This window comes from Sinocyclocheilus rhinocerous, unplaced genomic scaffold, assembly GCF_001515625.1.
Source record: "Sinocyclocheilus rhinocerous isolate Xijiao unplaced genomic scaffold, SAMN03320098_v1.1 scaffold3687, whole genome shotgun sequence".
Lineage (NCBI taxonomy): Eukaryota > Metazoa > Chordata > Actinopteri > Cypriniformes > Cyprinidae > Sinocyclocheilus > Sinocyclocheilus rhinocerous.
The window spans coordinates 4,815-14,364 of NW_015665832.1; positions in this window are offsets into that span (position 1 = coordinate 4,815).

The following is a 9,550-nucleotide window of genomic DNA, read 5'->3' on the forward strand; positions in this document are numbered from 1 at the left end:
ACATGTCATGCTTGTTCGTGTATATTATAATTGCTGAAGGAAGTTGCAACGCTTTTAGACATTTTTTATCCTGCAGTCCCATTTGTTAAGCAAATTCGTTAAATGACACAGTTCCTTAATCAGATCAGATTGTGTTGCTATACCTCCAAAATTATGTTTGGTTACAGGTGATCTGCGCTGATATGATAACACGGTAAAGCAGCTACTTTTCTGTGGATTTTAATACTTACATAAGACAATTTGAGAGAAACAACTAATAACATTTGAAGGAATGTCAATTATCTGCTTACAATTTAAATAACTGTTTATATATATATTTATAGTTTATATTTATAGTTTATATTAATCGTTTGACAGAACTAATATATATATATATATATATATATATATATATTTAATATTTGTATAATAGATCTTTTTTATAACTGAAGGCCAGTATCACTGATACCAATACTACTGATGTCTCCATGAAATAGGTTTTTTTCCCCCCTAATATTTACCCATTGACTAGCCATTCAACATTTCAGTATAACTGAGAGCGATCAAGAATTTGAAATTAAATATACCGTAGATGAATCCTTAAAGCTACAAAAGTTATACATTTCCTCTTGTTTTCTTTTTTATTTGATGAATAGACATCACAGCAGCTGGGTTATTAGGTTTTTTGGCTGTTTAAGAGCCGCCGCTGCTGAACGTGACACGGATCTGACGCGCATCGTATTTCTATTTTCTCACATCTCTTTACATTTTCTGACCCACTTCAGGTCTTCAAGTTTCTACTAATGAGCTGATGAGTTGAATTGGGTGTGTTAGATGAGGGAGACAGTGCTGGGCTGCTCCAGGACAGTTTGGAAAACCATTTCAGAGACATGTTCTTAAATGATTCAAACACATACATTTGCACTCTCTCACAAAAGTATCACGTTTCTCAGAGAAACTTTGTATTCACTTGCAAAAGTACTACATTTCTCCAAAAAACTTTTTGTTCGCTCACAAAGGTAATGCATTTCCCCAAGAAACTTTGCATTAGCTCGCTAAAGTATTGAATTTCTCCGAGAAACTCTGTGTTCACTCACAGAGGTAATGCATTTCCCCGAGAAACTTTGCATTTGCTTGCAAAATTACTGCATTTTTGAGAAACTTTGCGTTCACTCAGAAAGGTAATGTATTTCCCTGAGAAACTTTGCATTCTCTGGCAAAAGTATTGCATTTCACAGAATAACTTTGAGTTTACTTGAAAAAGTATTGCGTTTCACTGAGAAACTTTGCATTTGCTCGCAAAACATTTGCACTCTCGCAAAAGTATCGTGTTTCTTTGAGAAACTTTGCATTCATGCGGGAAACATTTGCGTTTTCTTGCAAAATGTTGCATTCACTAACAAAACATTTACATTCTCTCGTGAAATTATTGTGAAATTTTTCCTACAACCTAATAACATTTCCATCACAATAGCATTAAAATATAATTTCACCACCATGTCCATTTAGGGGGTCCGTGCGTAAAAGGCCTCTTTCAAAACGTTACAAATCTTACCAATCCAAACTTCTGAATGATATTGTACATTCAAATCATTTGAAACTTCAGTAAACCATCTATATATTTTCATAGATATTCATGCCTGAACTACTGACCTGATTTTGTAAAGACTTGTTAATTAAAGTTATTATGTTAGCAAAACATATGAAAACTGAAGGAACTTGAAATAGTCTAACAGCCAAAAAAGCTACAGGAAATCAAGATCTGCCGTCTGACCTCTAGAGATGCTTTTAGAAAGACAGTGACAAGGCAGATACACCAATATGTCAGGTTTAAATTCGTCTGGGTAACAAAGCTATCATTCCCTGCCCTTATTCATCTTGATAAAAAGGCAGGTTTTGTGTGAAGGGCTGTCTAACAGACTTTCTCCACTCTGTCACCCCTCTTGACCTCTCTCCCTGTGCGGTGCAGGTTGCGTTTCCCTCTGCCATAAGGAGTAATGATCTGCTCTAATCGGCAGGAATTTCTCTCCGGAGACACAGCCCAATGTGGCCTGGATTCTGGAATAGAAACTCTCGCTCTGTGGAAAAGAGTGTCCCAGATTTCAGTATGGAAAGTCTAAAAACCTGCCTTGTCAGTGGTGTAGGGGTGTAGTTTTTTCTTCTATAAACAGTTCTAAATAATGAATCAAATCAACTTTACAACCTTATAAAGTTTGGTTCAAAGTAAATAAGCATTTGAAAATGTAAGAAAAATGCTGTGCGACTGTGTACTTAAATAAGAGAAAATGAACCACTTGTACCATAAATCAGTGGTTCCCAACCCTGATCCTGGAGGCACCCCAACACTGCACATTATGCATGTCTTTTTTCTCTGGCACACCAATTTCAGGTCTTGGAGTCTCTACTAATGAACTGATGACCTGAGTCAGGTGTGTTTGATTAAGGAAACATGCAAAACGTGCAGTGTTGGGGTGCCTCCAGGACCAGGGTTGGGAACCACTGCCATAAATCATCACAGATGATGCATTTGAATTAGAAACAATAGTATAAAATAAACTAAAAGCATGAGTATAAAAATGATACAGTATACAATATTAATCCAATACTACAATTTACAAGTTTTGGGTTAGTAGGATTTTTTTTATTTTTATAAATTATTACTTTTATTCAGCAAGTATGCATAATTATTTTTTTTAGCAGCAAATCAGCATATTAGAATGATTTCTGAAGGATCATGTGACACTGAAGACTGGAGTAATGATGCTGAAAATTCAACATTGCATCTCAGGAATAAATTACATTTTAAAATATATTCAAATAGAAACCAGTTCTTTTAAATAGTGATAATATTTAGCTATTTTTTTATCAAATAAATGCAGCTTTGTTGATCATAAGAGACCTCTTTTCAAATCGTTTGAACAGTAGCATATAAACAAATATAAGAGATGTTTGTAGGCGCATATGGCTTGCCTTCAATTCCATTTGGACTGCCATTATTTCTCCTGAGTTCATACTCAATTTTAAAGTGTTTCCAAGTAATTCAATCACTCCAAAAGAGTACAAATAACACTTCCCACACTCCATCTTTTGTCACAGAGTTTGCACAATAGCGAAAAACTGACATAATTGCAGCATGTGAATGAAAACTGTGTAATTTAGCAAAAGAAAGAAAAAAAAAGATTATGTCTTGGACAAACTGCTCTGGAAAAGCTGTCATTATATCGCAAATATGGTTTGTCTATTTGTCAGTACTTTTAGTCAAGAACCAACTACACAGGCGTTCAGAAATCTTTACCCACATGTCAATCAAAGGCGCCCATATAGTTTGGCTCTTTGTGTGTTGTCTGTGCTAATCTTGCAGGCTGTTTGTTTTCTTGTCTTTAAGACAGTTAAATACGTCTTCTTTTTTCACCAGATGATGTGCGGTCGGGCAGCATTCAAACTGAATTAACGTTAGACGCCATCACAATTAGATAGGAACACCAAGGTCATGGGTTCAACTCCCAGGATATGCATGAACTGATCTAATGTAAACCTTGAGCACTTTGGCTTGCAAAAATTCTAAATGTTATGACGGTTTTAAATATTCAAAATGTTTTGCACCATAACATGTCATTTTCTAAAAACACAATAACACAAAATACACAAATAAAACAAAATAAAATAAATGAGCACAAAATGTCATTCTCTTTTTTGCAAGGCCAACTGTATATATTTTTTCTATCAATTTAATGGTTATTTATCAATTTATTACAATTATGGTAAGGCAGCATAAGCCTTATAAATGAACCGGTCGATTCGATCTGACTTCTGAATCATCTAGTATTTACTTCTCTGTATTTCTCTCTGATGAACAAATCCATAAATAATGGCAAACAAATGTACCTGTGATTAAATGATTTGACCTCTTCTCAAGTTAAATTCTCGCTCTCTTTCTCTCTACTCTCGTTTCCATCAGCAGAAAGCGGTTCGAGACACATTCCTGACGCTCCCCTGCGGGCTCTGGGGTGTCAGTGTGTAGGCAGACCAGAGTGGGTGGAACATTTCTGATAAAAATAATTGATCGAGGGAGAGAGGCGAAGAGATTTAAAATAGTGAGGGCAGAGCAAAGCCAAACAAACAATCACTCACCACGCAAACACTCACAGGACAGTAGCAGAGCTCAAATACCTCTGTAAAGGACTATGTAGAGCAACCGTAATGAGATTACAAAGTATAATGAACATATTTATAATGGACTTCATAGGAACATTCTGGGTTAAAAGCAACTTAAGTTTACTTGACAGCATCTGTGATATGCTGTATTTCATCACAGAAAATTATTTAGACTCGTCCTTGGGTTTGCATTAAAGTTTTACAAAAGAAATCGAAATAAAAACAGTGTTGCACTTTTGTTGCTGCTAAATGGTATAAATAAGAATAGTTCTACAAACTTTACAAGTTACACCTAAATTTGTTCTGTAAAAAAAAGTGTTTAATGCTGCATGATGCAGCAATTTGCATAAGAATGGTTTATGTTTGTGTTTGTGTGACAATTTTGTAAGAATGGTTTTACAATCTTTACAATTTACACCAAAATTTGTTTTGTAAACAAATGTGTTTTAATGCTGCATGATGCAACAAGTTATGTAAGAATGGTTTTATGAACAATTTAAACCAAAATGTATATTTGTGCTAGACAACGAGAATAATACTTTACCAAACTGTATTATTAAATATCTAAAATTTGTTCGGTAACATTTAAAGCAGAAATTTGTTCGGTAAACTAATGGTGTAAAACAGTTAATGTAAAAATGGTTTTATGAATAAGCAAAATATGTGTGTTCTGCACAACAAGATTATGAACAATTTAAACCAAAATTCATATTTGTGCTACAGAACAAGAAAGTTCACATAAGAATAGTTTTATAAGCTTTACAATTTACACCAAAATTTGTTCTGTAAAAAATGTGTTCTAACGGTGCATGATGCAACGATTTACATAAGAATGGTTTCATTTTATATTTGTGTTACAGAGCAAGACAGGTTTGTAAGAATAATTTGACAAACATTACAATGTATACCAAAATTCATATTTTAAGACAGTTTACATAAGAATACTTTTAAGAACTTTACACTTTACACCGGCCTTGCATGAAGCAATAATTAATGCAAAAAAATTTTTTACAAATATTTTACACAGATTTTTTTGTAATATTTACATAATGTTTTTTGAACAATTATATATGTGCTAGATGACAATAAATTTGTTCTGTAAACAAGTGATGTAAAAATGGTTCTATGATCTATGAATTAAAGTTTGTGTTCTTCACAACGAGATTGTTTTATGAAATTCATAATTTGCACCAAAGTTCTTTATGTAAACAAATGTGTTTTAATGCTGCATTATGGTTTTATGAATCATTTAAACCAAAATGTATATTTGTGCTACAAAACAAGACAAGTTTACCTAAGAATAGTCTTACTAACTTTACAATTTACACCAAGATTCATTCTGTAAACAAATGTGTTAACACTGCGTGATGCAACAATTCTGTTTTTTTTTTACATTTTAAACCAAAATGCATATCTCTGCTTCACAGAAAGGCAGTTTATTTAAGAATAGTTTTCCAAACTTTACGATGTACAGCAAAATTCGTTCTGCAAACAAATGTGTTAGTGCTGTATGATGCAACAATTTACGCAAGAATAGTTTTTACGAACAATTTATACAGAAACTCAGTCTACTTTGTGTTTCAAATGAGTCCCATCATGGGGAATTTGAGTTTCACGCTTCATGTGACTGTTAGGCAAGTCTAAAGGTGCTTTCACACCAAGAATGATAACTATAACGATGAATATAATGATAACTATATTAGTGTCAACACCAACAGCAGATAACATTATTATTATTATTATTATAAGCGTGCACTAGGCTTGCCGCGATAGACGGTGCTGACGGTGATACCGGTGTTAAGCCGCAACACCGGTTACGTCACTTGCCCACCGCATCACCGACCCCCACCGTCGTTTAGATTTTTTATAGTAATAAAATAAAATAAAATAAGTAATAAAAATCATTTAGTTCAGTAAGAGAACAGACACTACAATTATAAACTGAACGCGGCTGCTCAATGCAGCGTGCTGAACGACAGTTGCATCACAGATCAGATTTCATTTCTCCAGTGAGGAGAGTGAGTCGAGCTGACTGACAAGAAGAGTGAGGTGAGACAGACAAGACGATCGCGGATGATTTAGTTTCGAAACGAGATGCAAAAGCGCCTGTTTGGCAATATTTTGGATTTTGAAAAGCCTGTTGACTTTTGCCGTTTATCTAAGGTGATCTTGGAAGTTTTTTTAAACATTCGTTTCTTATTTAATTGGTTCCACATTATTTGCTGATTTTAATTTCCTCACCGTCACAACCCTAGTGACTGTACAAATTACATTTTTTAAAAGGGAAAAAAAAACTGTGAGCAGGAATTCTAATTAGTTTGGGTGGCGAGCTTTCTTCGCAGCTCCACGTAATGGCACAAGTTTCCCACCTCATTCACACTTTGAGTACAACCCTGTGGTTCTCACAGAGCAAGGCTTGGCACATGAATTTAGGAACAGGTGCCAGCCCAGTGTCACCTCTACAGAAGATTAGCAAGGATTGGCCGTGGAGCGCACTGCTCAGGACTCTGCATACAGTGGGCATCACGGGCACCTCCGGCGGGCACTTTGAGGTCTTGCCACATGGCATGCACACACACAATGAACACAAAGGCAGCCCTATGGATTCTCACCTCGAGTAAAGTGTCAACTGGCATGCGGCGTGGCACACCTGTACCTAACGGATGGCCAAAATCAGCTTTATTCAACAATGTCTGCATTCATAAGTTCACATACATATTAATTCAGTAACAGATATGATATGCGTAGGCTATGTATATCTTGAATACATAGTCTAAATGTGATTTTACTAAGCTAAAAATACTATTAAAATACTATTCAGTAAAATAGATAATAATGTAAATCCAGAGTTGTAAATTACTCACGATTAATCGCATCCAAAATAAAAGTTTTTGCTTACATAATAAATATATACAGTACAGACACGTATATTATGTAAACAAAAACTTTTATTTTGAATGTGATTAATCGCGATTAATCGCTTGACAGCACTAATTAATATACAATATATCTATATTTATAAATACATATTACTAAAATAACAAATTATAATTATATAAGTTAATAATAAAATTGACAAAAACACACAACTGTAAACTGACATTTATGAATATACATATTCAGATTTATAAATCAATATTCGTAATTATTTAAACAATAGCATGTCAAATCATATTACTGCACTACATGTATTTATTTATTTTCTTACAAAACTAACCTCATTGTATCTGCCAGGTGACTGTTATATTGAAAACACAAATTCAGAGCGTTCACATCAAAACAACGCTCCTGTTCATTCGTACATATGATTTCTAGAACATTTTGCCCAAAGCTCTTTATCTTTGATGGTTTGGATGAGGGCTTCTTCGTAGTTTAGCCATAGTTCTGTAAAGGTCACCGTATGCATACAATTTTTCAGCTGTCCTTTGTAAGGTGAACTTTACTCACATAAAAGAAAATTGTTGGGAAATGTCAGCTACTGGATATGGATCTGTCAACATATGGCTGGATGTGACATATATTTGAATAGCGCGATCCAGTAATAAGACTTGAGACTGACACTCAATTTATACTGTAAAAAAATGTATTACAACAACTGAACCTTTTCTTAATACAGTTCTGATGTCTTATGTGGTGATTCCCAGTACGTTCTAGTGAAGTGTAAGAAATTTTTCCGCAGTATAGACCATTTTCCGCAACAAATAAGCTCAACATGGCACCCGCAGTAATACCTGCATGTGCGTTTGTGCCCCTGAAGAAAACAGCTGCGGTGGACAAGATCTAAGTCTCTTTAAAGCTCCATCCTCCTCCTCTCATCCTGAGAAAATCTGTCTTTTGGGAGGAATATTTGCGGTACGCCCTGTCCTTGCCTCAACCTGGCTTTTGAGGTCAGGAAAAGCTGAATAACAAGCACAATCTTGTCTATGATGTGGAAATTAGCTACTCACTGCCACTTTTAAATAGACGTCACTGTTAAGTGAAGTGTCTAAGTATATTTCAAAACATGTCCTCAGATAACACTAAACCCAGCACAGTGGAGTCAAGAACACACTGAATAAATATGATTCTGCTGTAGAACCTTCTTATTCATGGAATGAAAACAAATATGTTTGCGCTGCATAATGTAGCAATTTACATAAGAAAAGGTTTTGCGAAAAATTCGCACAGAAATTTGTTCTGTAGAAGACTTTGTCAGCACTCGGGTTAAAGCAAAAAAAAAATCCTGAGCCTGAACTTTTTTCCGGGGGTTGGGGGTTGTGGGGGCGGACACATACACAGGGTTATTTGGCAAACAAAAAAAGAAAATGATTTTTCTTGAAACTAACTAGTAACGTATCTGCCCTTGCCATTAGCGACCTACAATCTAAAACATGAAATTTCTGAAATTGTTTTGTTCAAAATAAATAATAATAAATTAAATACTAGGAAATTAATATAAAATAGGAAATATACAAAGACAGTTTACTACAGAAAACCATGGTTCAGTTCAATTAACAACAACTAAAACATTAAAATGGTCCAAGAACTGGTAACTTAAACAGGGTTCGTACAGATACTGCAAAATAAAATTCCAGGACTTTCAAGGACTTGCACTACTGTTTTGGTTTTCAAGGACTAAAATCAGATCTCACTTATCAATCAATGTTGTTATTATCTTTCAAATGCTAATAAATAAAGTAATAAAACAAAATGGTACAAATAAAGTGCAGCACATGCAAACAATGCAATGACTGTGGCAACTTTAACATTTGAAAGGATACTATGGCAAAGTTATCGCTTTCCTCATTCAAACTGATTTTTTCATGAATATATGATTGACCTGAAGAATGAAAGCTATATCATACACTTGGAAAATTAGACACTTTATCACGCTCATAGACACTAGGGGTGTGACAATACACTTAGCTCACAAGGTGAGACAAAATGCAGATACTTGGTTCACTAGAACGAGACAATGTTTTAATACTTTAAGAAATTTTCAAATGACAAAATATTTGTCTTTTAATCACAAAAAGTAAAACAATGCAATTGTATTTCGAAATGGCAATACGAATTGGCCTAAAATAAAGTATCTAAACCAAGTACATGGTTTTATTGAACAACACTGTTAAATACATAATGTAATATGCCTATATTTATAACAAATACCTGCAGAGGGCGCCAACGGCCTGGTGAGGTTTCATGTGATTCAACGATTAAATCCATTTAATTTTAATATAAAATTTGTTCTGGCAATCATATCGTTCTTATGGAGATGATGTGATTACTCTGAGCTGTTTACAAAGCTCTGCTGCTTTTTTAATAGCTTTTCTATGTAAATATAGATTACGCTAGATGGAATTCTTTGACCATTGCGCCTCGCAGCTTTTTCAATGTGTCGCGCTCGAGACCCAGGCTTCTTTTCCATTCATCAGCT